A 16,864-nucleotide genomic window follows, 5' to 3' on the forward strand; every position below is an offset into this window, starting at 1 on the left:
ACAGGCAGTGTTCATAGAGTTCAAGTTCATAGTGGTCAAGTTCATGGTGTTCAAGTTCAGAGTTCATTGGCATCTGGGCAGATGACTAAGGTGGCATCTGGGCAGATGACTTTAACTACTTCTACCTACATCTACTATCATACACAATTCAAATCATAGGTGAGCAAAACATTATTCCCAAATAATTCAATCGCTATTATGATGTTGTGATAATCTAGCATTGCGGCATAGTGTCAAAGAAAGTAACAACCCAAATAAACAAAACAAGACACAAAAGAGAGAGAAGGAAAGAATAGAAAGACAAGAAGCAGGTGAGGGGCAAACAGTGGTTACTGGTTCAACTCCTAGACAGGACTGGAGTCCGTCGGCGGAGCAGTCGTAGGTTGGCTACGTGGTGTTATGAATAGGAGGGAATCCAGTTAGTCTGTCGCTTCTGGATCTATTAGTACATGATATGTGCGTCTACCTCTCTCTAATCGGTAGATTTAGAGCGAGTCCTGTGTCTAAGTTTTGGAATCTATCGATATTGGAGTTGCGTTGCCAAGACTATAGGCCAGAGGTACCTGTGAGGGTTGCATAACAGTAGTGGTAGCAGATTTACAGATTTCGTTAGCACGGCTAGTGTGACTAGCTAGGCCGGTCCTTCGCTGCTCCAGCTGTTGACAGCTGAGCCTTCTCGGATGAGGTCCTGGGTTAAATCTGACTGCTACGGCAGAGGTTATGTCTTCTCTGGTTACTTCTGATAGAGTCTATAAAGCATGCAACGAGTTGTTCATGAGAGTGGAGCATCAGTTTACAGTTGCAATGAACGTTTCAGGTCATGCAACTGTTCTGGTTGAAGTTGGCTGTGTTAGCGATTAGTGCATGTCTACAGGGTGAGTTGGAGCATGCAGTTAAACGTTAGTAGTCAATAGTAAGCTGCCATTCTGCCGGTTGGTTTCGGCACTGGCGAGATTAGAGTGTACTTCCTGTGAAGTGCATCTCTCTAAGTTTCTGTTGTCAGAGATCCCACCCCCCTCGCGCTGTTCAAGTGGCGAGGGCAGATATCCCACGTTACCGCCAGCACTCAGGGAAACGTCGCGAACAGTTTCACTCTGGAGTGTGTCATGGCGGGCTGGTGATATCTCCCTCCCCCCACCCTCCTAATTAGAGATGGAGACAGGTCCGGCGCACAGGTCAAGTTCAGTTACCTACGGCACTGGCGACTTGACAGGCCCGGGTGATGACTCGGCTGAAAGAAGGCGGTGGTTTCGTTGAACAAGCTGGAGGTGGATCATGCTGACAGAGCAGGAGAACAAGGCTTATTTGACAAAAGATCTTACGAGCTAGGGTGCTCGAAGGGCCTCTAAGGTTGTGGCACCCTAGAGGTGTATGCGAAAAGGTGGGGGAACACATGAGGCTCGTTTCTGACCCGGAGTCGGGTAGAGCAAGAGTGTTATGACCCCCCAGTAAGACTGAAGAATATGTATAGAGATATACATAACGGGCATTGCCTTTGCGAGCAAGGTCGCCCAAGAAGGTTGAAGAACGAGGTGCGAAATGGGAGTGGTCGTTTCCGGAAGTGTGCTGAGTTCTCTTCCCCCCCCCTACCACGTCGACTTGGAAGCAGGGGGAAAGGTCACTTGGCTTAGTCAGGTGAGCTGCGAGTCAGCGTGACCTGATGTGTTGCCCTTGAGGGCGTCTTTCACCCCCCTGGTTCCGTTGGTCTTTCGACCGCCAGGGTCGTTTGTTCCTCGGGGGTGACCAGGGCTCGCTAGGCCAAGTCCTCTCGTCGTCTTCCGACGCTAGGTCGGTGTCGCTCGACTGTTGGATGCCTAAGACTATGGCGGTGTCTTCGTACCGATTTGTCGGCCGTCCGCGTGTCTTCCATGCAAGTTGCGCGTACTTCCTAATCTCTGGCATGGTGAGGTTACTCGTTCTGCAGTGCATAGTAACATCGTATCTCACGTTGTCGTGGAGATTGTGCAAGAAAAGCGACTTGAAGGCATCGTCTTCTTCTAGACCTGGGGCGTTACGTCCTTGGAAGTACGCAGATCTCAAGCGCCTGAAGTAGTCTCTCTGAGATTCTAGCCTTTCCTGGGAAATGGCAAAGGCGCCGAGGGTGGCAGAAGCTGGGTTGGAGTACAAGGAGTACTCCTCCCTAAGGGCGTGACAAAGGGATGAATAGCAGTCGCGGATGCTCGGCTGGAGCGTTTCCACAAAAGCGTGGACGCTTCGCGCAGTGGTTTTCCACACTAGCTTTAGCTTTTCGCGCGATGAGGGGCGCGATAGGTCGAGGAGGCAGTGATCGATCTCCCTAAGGTAGTCATCGATGCTCGAGTCGTGATTATCGGGGTTAAAGCGCTCTACGTCTTTTACCAGAGACTCAATCTGTCGAGTACGCAGGCCTCCAAGGTTGATGGGGCCTGGGCCGTCCGAGTCTCCATACTCGCGATGGTGGTAATGACTATCATCCTCCCTCCCTGAGGGGGATGGGGTCAGTTCTTGTCGCGCGCGTGAACTGCGTGGAGGATTGCGGTCGCCTGAGGTGGTTTTGAAGCCACCTGGGCCGACTAGGACCTGGTGTTGGTCCTCTCTCCTCCTGGTTGCGGATGTCGCTTTCAAGAAATGCAAGGTGGTTCGGGTCTCGGGGAATGAGGGAGCCGAGACCAAGAAATGACTGGGCTGAAAGGCTCGATAGGGGGTAGCAGTACCTACCGGGGTTGCTGGAACACCTTGAAGCGCTTTCAGTTTGTCATCACTCTCTGATGCTTTAGAGAGTTCTAGGTTGACCTCTCTGAGGTCACTGCGCAGGCTACTATTTTCTGACTGTAGGGCTCTACAGTCACGTGACAACTCCTGAACCTCTGTTCGGAGTGTCCAGATCTCGCGTTGCTGCTCGTCGCTCTGTGCCCGGGTTCGGGCAGCTTGCAGCTGCATTTTCTGATGGTAGATGAGCAGTATTTCGCCGATTACGTCCTGAATCAGGCGCTCTCTGTTACCTGCTGGGTTATTTACATAAGCCACCAGCTGCTCTAATTGCTCGTCGCATAGGACAGCAGTGTATTTTGCAAAGTACTCTCTTTCCTTTGCTGTGAGTCCGAGGACATCAGCCACCGTATCTCGTAATGCGGTGTCTTCTGGAGCTACAGCTCCAGGAATGGGGGATTTCTCGTTGCTCATTCTCTCTAATGAACACGGCTCCCAGTGGTTGTTAATTCCCTAGTGTTAGAACGGAAACTGTTAGTGTTTACGGTTCTCAGTGAAATGTCTAGTTCTGTAACTTAGGATTTCTACTGTTAGATGTTAATTACTGTTAGTGTTACGGCTCATGCAGGCGCACAGTGAAATGTCTAGCTCTGTGACTTACGTTTCTACTGTTGCTGCTCTGAGGTATCACTACTGCTTTGCAGCCAGAGGTGCGAAAATGCTAATGTGGTTTAGCACTTTGGGCCTGTGACAGCTGTGTGTAACTTCTTTGAGGGATTTAAGAAAGCAAGCAAGGTATTACAAATAAACGATCAAATCTACTACACAGCTGGCTGTTAGTTTTAAGAAATGAAACGAATAATTAAACCTGGAAACGAAATAAAATTTCGAGAAGGGAATTAAAGATTAAGATTAAAAATCTGGATTTAAAATCAAAAATTTAATTACAATAAGACAAGATTTTGAAGATCAAAGCCTACCTATTTTGGGAAATAAGTTTCAGGAATTTGGATCATTCAAAAGAAGAAGAAAAAATAATTTTTCGAAAAAAAATATTGTTTGGAAAATTAATTATTCAAAAATAATTATGGATTAATGTGCATATATACTGTAACAAAACTGGAATAACGTACCCTCACACGGGGCACCATTATGTTGGGAACTAAAGGAGCGTGTTTGGGTTATCAGCATTTAAGAAACTGAATTCTTGACATCAATAGAATTATTGATGTATGTAACAATTATTAATGATTATTAATATAAACGGGGCACCACCCTGCGAACAGGGACCAATAACCAAACGATAAAACTAAGTCTCATAATTAGTAGTCACTCATAATGTCGATAGTCTGCGTATGACTATACATTCAGTGACAGTGAAGGTTTTTAAGTTCGAGCACAGGCTACTACATACAGTCTTATCAAATACATATGCACAAGTAATCACAGACGACTGCTCCTGAAAGTATAACAGAGTTTATTGAATCAAAATAATAAATGATCAAATCAATTAATATTGCAACCAACAAACGTTATCATACAATTGTATATGCCTAAACTAAAGAATGAATAAAATGGATGAGAGTGTATGTCTGTGTGTGTGTGTGTGTGGGTCTGTGGGTGAACAGGAAGGAGTCTTACAGCTACAGCTAGACTACAAAGATGGCGGCGTCGAGTGACGCTGGCCGAAAGGGGAGGGGCCTTAAGAACTACAGCTAGAAACTACAAAGATGGCGGAGTCGAGTGACCCGCACAAAATGGCAGAATGGGGCTGCTGTACGTAATTCACGTGTGCCGGGCAGCACGTGTGTTGTGAGGCGCTCGTTTGAACGAGGTTCACCAGGGGTAGAGCTAGGAGCTGTGTGTGCGTGTTACGTGAGAGGAGGAAAGAGAAAAAAGGTGGGGGCTCATGAATCAGACTTCTGCGCGCGGTCCGCGTTGTAGTGAGCCTGAGTTGGCTGGCTCTATCACGCATAAGTATACCGCTGTCGTCTTTGAACTGCCGGTAACATATGCCGTGATAAGCCACGCACCTCAGCTCACTCACAGAGTCGAGTTAATGAAAAGAGAACTTCCACACGGAGTGGAAGACAATGAATGACAATAATCCCAAGCAAGCAGTCATAGCAGTACACCAATACAACGGAACTTCTCTGGTCCGTAATGATTGCGCAATATCTCGATATCACGCGACAGTAATTTAAACACACAAAAACACGGGAATATCAACATATAAATGAATGGCCTGAATTAAACTTAAGTTAATTTAAGCTAAGATATGCCCAAATGCCAAGAACCTTACTTGTCGATGCTTCGTTGCAACGTTGAAGTGTTCGTGAGCAAAGTGGTCCGTCTTCCTCGTCGGGAAGGGGGACAGGGGGGAGCTGCTTGCAGCGCGGCTTTACAGCGGGCGCTGTGTGTCGCACGGCGTTTGCTGGTGCGGCTTCGGTCCGTCGTGGCGTGGCTCTGGAGCAAACGCAGGTCCGATCTGTACTCGCTGCAGGGAGGACAGTTTAACTTCGGCTGAGACGACGTGGTCCGTAGGTCTCCCGGTAATCATCGGTCAGGAGAGGAGCGAGGCTTCGTCGGCTCCTCTGTGCCGGTTTGTGCACAAAATAAAAAGAAGCAGAAAGCACTGAACGAATGCTGATGCAGATTCGTTATCGCGGGCTGTTTCGTCCAGCGAAATGGCTCGTGACCTGTCAGGGTTTGATGAGGGTTCGAGGGGCTCCCTCGTGGGGGGAAAGCTGGTTCTTCTGTGGCCTGGACGGGGGTGTCCGAGCGAAGAGAGTGGTGTGTGTGCCTCCTGTTAACCCCGGAGGGAGAGTTGGAAAAAAGCTTTGAGTTGGGGGAAGCAGATAGTTTTATAGAACAGGGGTCGAACCACAGGGGTCCTGGGTTCGCCTGGCCTTCGGCCAATGAGATTGGACCATAGTTTTTTGGGGGGAGGGGGAATTCACACCTGAGTGTGAAATTTCACCCAGAGGAGGCTTGTTCTCATCAAACTACAAATCAGGATGAACCCTTTGCTCGACAAAGTGAAGGCCTGATTGTCTTTGTCCACAGCACATGTTTAAGCCATAGGCCAGAACCCAACAGCGTCTTCCCGCCACTTTTCCTCTCCCCACGCAGTGCACAGCCTTGCGACATTCACCGAAGCCTGCTGCACACAGGTCACACCATGCAGACACAAGTGGTACAAAGAGAACAATAGGCGTGGACGGTAGCGTAAGGTTTTTATGACCAGTGCATGCTTCATGATGACGTTAGTTACTCACTAATGCTTTTATGTTTGAAAGGTGTGACTGCTCGCTCGGTTTGCAGATGTGCTCAGCATGTCAGTCTCAACGGATTTTGCGCCTAAACTACAGACTGTATTTAAGAAGTGGACGTAGCCGTCGTGACGCCACCCATTGGTTTGTGGACTGCTGTTTTGAAGCCTCGAGTTCGGCATATTGGCCATCACCATTTTGTTTTTTTTGCAACCAATGAAAGTGACCATATTTTGACTGTGGAAGAGTGACTTAGAGACCCCGTAAAGCACACCTCAAAGCATATCGTCTGTTTGACTCTAAATGAACCATAATGTACTAAATGAACATCATGCTGTATTGAAGAAGACTCATGTTTACAATGTTTACTGAGGGAATAAATCAAGAGAGAAGTAGAGTCATTTTCTCATAGACTTATATATAATCAGACTTCTGTTGGTAAACAGAATCATTTATGGTTCTTTATAGTTTATGTAAAATAACGAACACATCATTTTGTTATAAATCACTACTGACTATTTCAGATCACAATCAGCTTTATTGGCCTTGTATGTGAACGCATACAAGGAATTTGACTCCGGTTTTTCGTTTCTCTCCGCGTATATTCACAGAATTTACAAATGAGCAGGAAAAAGATTTAAATATGTGAAAAATAAAAAACAAGGACAACAAAAAACAAAAAAGTAGAACAGATGTAATAAACATGTAACGACTATGTTCAATATAAATATATATCCAAAAAGTATATATATACATATGAAAATGAACCTATACAACAGTATCAATAGAATTAAGGTGATAGTGCAGAATGACTATTACCAATAAATAAATAAAAAGATGAAAACCATGACAAAGATGGGTTTGAGGGTACCCTTCTTGAAGGTGTAGCAAACGGCACCTTATTCAATTTGATATGACTTCCTCTATGACGGTTAACAGCTATGTGTCCAGAATAGTATTCTGTATCACTTGTAGTTGTGCAATCTCCTCCCCACTCATTGTTGTAAGGCCTGCTCTCTGTATAGGCCTTGGGCCCCAGCACTACCACATTGCCAGCACTGTGTATATATATATATATATATATATATATATATATACACAGCACTACCACATTGCCAGTACTGTGTATATATATATATCATTATATGTATAATGTATAAGTGAATATATCATAACAACAGGACAATTTGACCGACCACTGTCAGTGGGCCGCCGCTGTTGCTGCGCCGACAGGGTAAAGTTACTGTAGCTCAGTTGGACAGCAACATTCACACAACAAGCAACGATAAATGAAAAACTAACTGCTGGGAACACGTATTATCCCATGTTCTTCTTACAAGATAAGAATTCAATTAATTTGCTTTTTTTTACGAAAGTTATGAAAATCTTTCATAAGTCGGCGTTCGTCTAGCAGTTTCTGAAACAAGACTGAAACTTGACAGATGTTGGTTTGTGTTAGAACATGCTCGGCGAAACCAGATGATGAAAGCTATTATAGGTTAGCGTAAAAGGTCTCCTGTTGCGTTGTGTAGGTTGTGAGTGTGCTGAAGGAAACATAAGCGAGCATGCGTCTGCGTAGGAGTTTGGTTAAAAAGCCTCCTGCCGTGTGTGTGTGTGTGTGTGAGAGAGAGTGTGATTTGAATGTGTGTCACACGTCTCTCCATCTGCACAACAGCAGACGCGGTGCTAGCAAACAGCTTTTTTTTGTTCTCCACCCCTCGCTGTGACATTCACAAGACCTGAGGGCAAGTCTGAATGAGAGCGCTCGACAAAGTGAGTTATGTTTCCCCCGGCGGTTACAGCGCTCTCCTGTGCCTTTCAGAAGTGTGTGTGCGTGCCGCTAATTCATGGCTTCTTTTCTTAATAAAGTGCTGTTAGAGTGAGTGTAAATAAGTATAATGTAGCCACAGAGCTATGTAGCCGTAAATACAGTGTGGTAAAAGGTGGAGAGGGTGGGAGGACGGTGAATGTATTGCTTTTTTTTATGGCTCCCATATGCAGCAATATGCACATATATCTATGTAAGCCAAGCCACACACACATGACTACATAAGAGAAGGAAAGAGTGAGTTGAGGGTTACAGTAGGGGCCCTTGCTCTCACTGCGTCTACTACAGGTACATGCTGACAACATTAGGACTCAAACGTCCCAGCTTTCCCAAACACAACTTCTTTTGTCCTTTTCTCCTCCTGGCTCTTCCTATTTTCACTCTGTGACACTATGACCAAATCACAGATTAATGTAAGAAGTGCTGAGGTCACAAATGGGCCCAGTCACTATCAGACCTGACAAGTAATAGGATCAGTTCTGCTTTTAATGGATTAGTTTGTATGAAGTTTCATCCAAACAAGTTGAAACTAAAGACAAAAGAATTCACAGCTGTTTCTGAATGGTCTCAATCGAAGAACAGCGTAAAGAGGCAAGACATGATGAATGGAGGGGGATTATGGCGCACACTTTTGGACAGTCCCGCATCTAAGAAATAGGTGCAGGCGGCTGAATCGTAACGTCAGAAACTCACTGATGCCTTAGCAGCGATGCTTTGAAAATATGTAAATCATAGGTCAGAGAAAACACTGCATGGTGGGAGAATCTTTAGTTTTAGTGGGTGCTACTGAAACACACAGCATCTTACTTGCTGCTTCTTTCTTTTTGGTGGAAATTCTAATTTAATGCCATGACCTCAGGCAACAGGTCCAAGCTTCAATTTACGTGATGCGCAAGATTCCTTTTCATGAGTCATTGGGTTAATTAGGCTTCCGCATCGATGGCCCTCAGGCCAGTATCAGCACTCCAAAACATTCCTGTTTGTTTCTCCAAATGATTGATGAAAGGAATCAGGATTTCAATTTTGTCGTGGTTATGAAAAGACATTGAAATTACATATCAGAAGAAGGATATTACCAGTGATAGCCGAGCTAGCGCCTCTGCTAGCATGTATAATCAGCTGCGCAAGCAATTACAATGTTATCTGATTCTGATCTGTAATATTGAAATATTATGCACTTACTAGAACTGAAGTAAAATAATAAAGAAACACAACAGGTTGATGTACACTTTAATGCAGAAAAACATTGAAGACCCCTGCTTTGATGCATATTTTTCATGCACTTTTAAGGTAAAGAGTGATCTTCACCTTCTACAACGGTACAAGTAAACAAGCTAGCATACTGACGCCATGTGTATCTTCTTAATCTTCTTCTCACTATTGCCACTCTTACATCCCACATTGACTTTGAAACCCACACGTCAAAACGTCTTTTATGCGCACTGTTATGCAAGATGTAATCGTTCATTCTTAAGAGGCTTAAATAAAAATTGGAAATGCAACGGAGAGAAAACCAAGTCACACGCTGGATCAGAAACACGTGAAGAAGGTGTCAGCGTTAAAGTGCTAATTAAATCTTGATTACGACAAACAACTACGCAATGTTTAAAAAAGAAAAGAAAAAGAGGCTGGGCTCACACTGGAGGTGAGGGTTTCTGCTCAGCCAGTGACACCAGAACTGATAATACTGTACAGGCCTGCTGGCAAACATGTCCATGCTTGCAGACACATGGAAGCTTTCACGGACCAAAATACACCAACCACCTCACACACTAATGCACAAACACAGACTGTGTGTCTTTGCAGTTGAGGACAGATTAAGTCATCATGGCCTCCCGTCAGTGGGGTTTGACTCATTAGATAAACACACGATGAAGCCAGCGCTCACTTTTACATCACAGCCTGTTAAGTGTTCGCCAGAACACCGGACACTGCTATGGACTGGAGACAGATCATGACGTCCTCTGACTTACAGACCAAACCCCTCCAAATGTTCTTTTATTCGGGGGCTCCTTTACTTGCTCGCTGTGCCAAATTATCTTTGATACCGCAGAATAAAACTTTCAGTAAATCTAGAATGACAAACAAGAACGTCTGAAGGAGTACAATTTGCCGGTTTAATCCCACCAAACCAAAGTGCAATCTCCTAAAAGTGAGTTGACGTTAGCAAGGGAATGTTTTTGACATTTCTACAGAACAAGGCTATTCATCATTTTTGACACATCACGCTCTATATAGCACACTTAGTGTGAATCTCTCATGATTTGCTCAGCAGCCGCTGCTAGTTTAGGAACTGGAGTGATTTCAATTGTGGCCATGAAAAAGTATAAAAACTCTAACATAAACTTCTCAATGCACTCTTTCACAAAAGACATTTTGACATTTCACAGTCGTAGAAACAAAAATAATACAAATGTGAATTCCGTTTCGCTGCTTTGGTTTCGGGGTCTTGTTTTTTTGTGCATGCTGGCTAACCGTCGAAGATCAAGAACATTTGAATCGAATAAACCCGTCGTTAAATTCATCAGTAACACCTGTGCTTTTCCTACAATAACTTCAAAAGGTCTGCTTCTCTTCTGTCCATCTGTATGCAGAATGTTGACGACTGTATACTCTATATTGGAAACATTTTTGCACCTTTTTGTTTTTCTTGATCGTTTTCTTTTAATCTCCTGCACTTGACTTAATGCTCAAAAGTTTACATTTTTTCACCTAGCAAGATATTCAACAAAAACAAGTCCTTGTATCTCAAAACAAATAAAGAGTAGTGTGCAACGCGGGTTTGTGGCTCGGTGCTAGCGAAGACCAGGAGCTCCACATTTAGCACGTATTTTGGCAAGAATATGTTTATATGAAAGGGACTTCCACCATGACTCTGGGTCTCATCCAGCATTCGTAGCAATACCAGTAAAAAAGAATGCGCTGTCATTCGTAGATATTCCACAAATGTTTGTCTTATGTTAGCCACGTAATCTTGAATAAGGATGTTGTGTTAAATCACACACTAGGCAGGCGGAGGGGAGGTAGATGGGTCCAACAAACAGAGATCTTTTAGCCAGGAGACACTGTTTGTTCCCCATGTGAAACTAGTTAATGTTGATGTTTTTTTCACGTAACTTGTGTGCTTTAGCAACAGCACTTCCGTGAATATTTTAACCCAAACGACGATATATTCCTAAACCTAACCAAGTAGTTTTGTTGACTAAACCTAGCCAAGTATTTCACGATCTATTTCTAAATCTAACCAGTAGTTTTGAAAATTGACACATGTTGCAGGCTTTTGTAGGAAAACACACTGAACAAGGAGCAGTACGTTTAATAGGACATCGTACAAACCTTTGGATTCACCGCTGCTGCAACGGATTCAAACACCTTATACTCACACAAACTAACCGCTGTTGTTTTGTGAATAGGGCCCAGCAACAAAATTCTGGAAACGTTTCATGTGAAAGGGGCTGCTCATGGGGACTTTTCAGAGGAAAAGCTTTATAAATCCACAACCTGCCAACCAAAGAGTTAATGGAGACCACAAAGAGAGTGAATATAGTTTGCCATATACACTCATTATTTGACTGTTGACTTTGAGGCTTGTTTGCGATGCATCCAAGTACCCAAACAATTATTGCACGTTTAAGTTAAAACATCTTACGTGATTCCACATTCACAGCTACCAAAGCAGGTCATCGGCGGTGACCCACATCACCAGTTTTAAGTAAAAATCAATGCTCCCCTGTGCTGCCGCCACAGTATGTCACACCGGTTAGTAAATGCTTTGAACATCTTCAGCTCGGGTCTGGTGGTCACGCTCCCAATCCCAACCTCATGAGTGTGTCTCTGGCCATCTGCCAGTTTGTTCTGCCTCATTAAAATCACCTCTAGCGGTCAAAGAGTCGTTCGGCTGAGGCAGAGCGAGAGAAATGGGAGAAGAAAAAATTGATTGATTGATAGCCTCCTCTCCACTCTGCCTTCATTGTAAGTCGCTCTTCAGATACCTGAAATATAAAACATGTGTTAATGTGGATGGATAGTAAAAAAAGGATTCCATCGAGATGATAGTGAGAGATGGTGTTACTGTAAATTGGATGGAGAGGCAGTGATGTATCCAAGAGTTTTCCATTCAGCGGTGGGTGTTTTTTGTGCGTGTGGGGGTCGCCCTGCCTAAAAGAGCTTCTAACTTTCTTAGTCTGCATTGGCGTTCAGGTGTGTGTGTGACATACTGCTTTAGAGAGGTTCAATATATGTGAAACAAAAGCAGGCATTAGAAAGTGAGGGAGGAGGGCTCGTCTACAAGCTGAGTTGAGAGCTTGTTGCCCGAGGGAGACGGGTTCTTAAAGTGACAGCCCACCCCTTTTGCGTGCCACACTCCTACTTCTTTGAACTGCGGGTTCCACTGACTTCGCCTCCCTCCCAGTCGGTGGGTGTCAATCATCTCGGTGACAAATTGTCACTGTGCTCCGCTACTTGATGTGGAGTGTATGTTGGCTCATCCCTTCAAAGAATCGTCTCATGAAAAGTGAATGAGCGGGAATGAAAGGAAGAAAAATGGAAAAGAAATAGGAATTAGTATTTGTTATGTTCCTTCCATTTCCACAACTGCGGTGGCAGCCGCAGTTAAGTTTATGCAATGAAAACCATTTTGTTTGATTTCGGAAAACCATCATTGGCCTACCATAAAATAAGTACGTAAAATGCATAAAATTCATACAGAAACAATGGAACAGTAAAACGTGTCACAAACATCACAAATGTAACTTCAGAAAAAAAAAACTATATATATAAAGTCGTTTGGTCTCCTGGTTGGTGATTACCACACCAATTGATGAAAGCAGGCTGGGCAGTTCATAATGCTATATAACATACTATAAAATGCATGAAGGCAATGTATTTTGGGCTACTGATATTTCAGACACGTTCTGGTTGTACAAAATACAATGTTGACATGTATTTATTTCATTGATTACACGTATGAAGTGTTAAGTTTGGTTAAACTACCCAACTGAATTTAAACCCATTTAAGTTAGCTCCATCGCAGCCAGCAACAGTATTACAATGCTGCCTGTTAATGCATCATCATAATAATAATAATAATAATGATACAATATCTTAACAATTACATGAGGGATTTGGCTATTACTGTACTTTTACTTTTACTTTTGATTTTGCACATAAACAAGCACATCGTTTCAAATACTCACTTTTGGGATCGGAGGCCGAACTCTTGTTTAAAGGAGCTTTTTTTCTTTGGTGCAGTTGATCAATGGAGTGACTTCTTTGCATGTCTAAGACGCTGTAACACGTAAGACAGTGCACGTGCCGAGTACAGACACACAAGGAACTGCAGAGATCAGAAGTCAGACATGAAAATGCCAGTTTCCTGTCTGCTAAGGCGATCCCATCCTCGGCAAGGTTCTTTGTGTCCACCCATTGTGTGGTGTCATGTGGGGATGATGTAAGATGTCGGCTCCCTGGAACACATGGGAAGCCAAATTGCTGGAAAGTGGACTCCATCCCTTCCTGCTGTCATACATTTGTCTCTCAGGTGGCCGGGTTAGCTTGCCATTGTCGACATGGAGAATTCCTCCCTGCTCCACGTGAGTATGTGTACAGCATGTATACTCTTAATGAGCAGTCTATTTTGTATGCCTGCTGCACAACGTGTGCAAGTCGGGTTTATCCTGCTTGTGCCCCTGCGTGTAAATGAAGTACCACTCCCATCGTTGCAGTCTAAATGAAATGTGCTGGCATTTCACTGCACCTAGGAGACCCATCTCAGCATGCTGTATGGTTATGTAAAGAACACTGTGTGCCTGACGATATGGAAGACACCTGTTACTGCTGCTTTGATTTAGAATTTTATAACAACATGCCTTAGGTGAACAAGGTCAATGTAAAATATAATTATATCAACAAATGTTACATTTTCTGTGACTGTATGTTTCTAGGCTCCTAATTGCTTCGTGTTGTTGGTTTGATTTGACAAAGTATGTATGCAGGAAGTATAATTCTATCAATGTAAAATATAATAAAAGGGTGGCAACCTCAGTTCATTAATATTGGGAATTATGTAGAAAGTGGGGTTTAAGATGTATTATATAGAGTTACGGACAATCTTAGCTTGTGGTTTGAGCTCAATGCTAACATCTGCATGCTAACATGCTCACAACGACAATGCTAACATGCTGATGTTAGGCAGGTACAATGTTGACCGTGTTCATAATTGTAGTTTAACATGTTAGCATGCTAACATTCATGGTAATTGTCAGTAAACAAACAACAGAAAGTACAGCTAAGGCTTGGTAATGTAAAGAATAAGAAAAATCACAACCGTGCGGTAGCGGTGAAATTCGAGGTGCCGGCCCGTCCTGTCTTGTGGATGTGCTTGCACGTATACTTCGAGTGGCGATTGTTCGCCAGTCTATATAATAATAATAATAATAATAATAATAACTTTAATTTATATAGCGCCTTTCAGGGGACCCAAGGCCACTTAAGCGTGTTGCTTTCAAATGGTGATAGTAGTAAAGGAAACATGTGCAGTCTTGCCATGTGAGAAAGTACAGTCGAGGCAGCTGTGAAGGTAACACATACATGGCCGAAATAAATTAATAAATAAATTCACGGAGCTAGATGTAAAAATATGCTGGTTTTACACATTTTACCCCGCTGTCTCTCTGCCATGCCATTGCTGTCCTCTTTGTGCTTGTACTGTAATACTTTAATACTTGAACGTTAATGGTTTAACTGGATGACTTTCGCAGACTGCTGAGGTGAAGTAACTGAGAGTTTGTTTGCGTTTTTTCCTTGTTTTCAAATCGGAGATTAGGAAATGCATCGTGGGTACAGGGTTGTGGTTGTTTCAGGAGCTCAGAGGATACACACTGGGAAATCCCAAGAACAAAGGGACTCACTTTTGCTCGACTTCAAAGGGTCCTCGACATTGGAACAGTCCTTCAGTGATTCAATGAGGACGCATTCTTGAAATGTAGCTGTCGAAAGATTCTTCCTTGACAGTTCCTGCACGACACGACTCTGATTATGACCAGCCAATACATGTCTAATGTGAACCCCCTGGAGAATGTGACTGTCACTTACTTAAATAAAAATGAATAGTACGTCCAAGTGCTTGATTGCCAGAAGACTTTGTTTTACTTTTATGTTGTTGAACTGTATTTGATTCTGCTGTCGCATGTTCAAGCATGCTCGGCGCGGCATTGCCAAGCAATCAGTGTTGAAGTACGCATAGGTTATCGGTGTCTAGTAGATATAAGCAACCTTTTTTCCTCTTTCAGAAAATCTTCGGACATCTGAAGAAAAGGAGCCCTGTTGCTGAACCTGAGACGAGCAAAGACCAGCAGAGTGTTGTTCAGATCCAGATGTGTTGAATGAAATCCTTCTGTTGCCTCCCAGAATGCCTCTGAGACGGCAATGGCTCACAAATCGACATGATCTATATGCATAACAGACACCGCGCACACAGACACCTAGCCGCTACTCTTTTTGTTCACAATGACATCCAAAGCCATTATTTAAAAATGTTGTGAGGGAGGAGGGGTAGGTGGTGGGGTGAGCAAGGACAAGTCTGGATGAAGGGAGTGCAGAAAAAAAGATTGGGGAGGGGAGGGGGGGGGGGGTATCATTTCCATGCAAATTTGCCATGTGGTACCAATCTTGACATTTCTAACATTTCCAAGCTTTATGTTCCTTATGCAACCTTACGGGAAACCGTTATTTTTTCTTCTCTTATGTGGCTAATAGGCACCAGGGCAATATGTTCATATGAGTCACCTAACCTTACTATTTGTATTTTGACCTTTGGAATACATACCAGAAAAGATCATGAAAAAATCAAAACTATTTTTTACAAGTTTCATAGAAGCTTATAACTGCAGTCGTTTTGCGTCATCACCGGCAGGTGTAGAGTCGCACAACGGCAATACTAGCATCTTAAGAAATGCAAAACACTGCATTGTGGGATTGTGAGCAAAGTATGTGCCTTATAAATTTTTTTCATTTTTCATTTTGTGACAGCGCTATATATTACGTAAACACACAACTGGAGGAGGGTAAATAAAGTGCACTTTTACCAAATAGGCAGTGATTTCAGTTGCATATTGAGCTAGAACTGGACAACCAAGAATCACACGTGTTATACTTTCTTCCTACCTCTCCAGGTAACGAGTATCACTTTTACAAAAGATTTAATCATGTCATGTCTAAATCCAAACCCACTAAACCAGCCTGACAATGTAGGAAATCAGAAACCATTGCATTAATTAAATCTATGGAGCTGTCCCGATGCTACACTATGGTTGGCCAGTCTGTGTTTGAGGGGCGGGACTTAGGAATGGCTTACTTAGCAAAATTTAACAATATTAAAGCCAGGCTGTGCAACTTTTGAAAACAGACCTCAAATTCATTATCTTCCACGTAAAAAGTTGAACACATAAACATTGCGAAAGTTATATTTGTGTTAAAGAATTTATGTTGGTGGTCTGGGGCGCTTGTGTGATAAATGCTGATCATGACTGTGAATCGTTCCCAGACAACAGAAAACATGTACTTGGTTTTGGGATTTTTATTGTAAATGTGTTTTACGTAGGAACAAAAGCAAAAATATAACATTTTAAGCAACTCTTCGCTTGTAATGTATTTACAGTGCACACACACCTTACTCATCACGTTTCATAATACAGTATAATGTATTGCAATTTGCACCTGACCAAGTTACAGATATGCATATTGGAGAATATGGTATCAATTCTGATCCATGGATGTGTTATGAAAACTGCCATGAGCATTTTAGAATCATGTGTCGTGTAAAAACCTGACAGAAAAAACATGTTACCACATCTCTCACTATATATTTGAATTATCCCATTTTGTAAGCTTTCTTCACATGTTCTTTAAAATAATCTTTCACAATCACAGAAATGACCAGAAGAATAATTTAGATCTCCTTTTCAGATGCATATACAGTATTTACATACATTCACAGGCTCACACGTGACACCCATTCAGAAAAGTGTTTCTCCTGATTGTACGGAAGGAATGCTTGACATCGATGTTACACTTCTTC

Source organism: Melanostigma gelatinosum, assembly GCF_949748355.1.
Source record: "Melanostigma gelatinosum genome assembly, chromosome: 8".
Taxonomy (NCBI): domain Eukaryota; kingdom Metazoa; phylum Chordata; class Actinopteri; order Perciformes; family Zoarcidae; genus Melanostigma; species Melanostigma gelatinosum.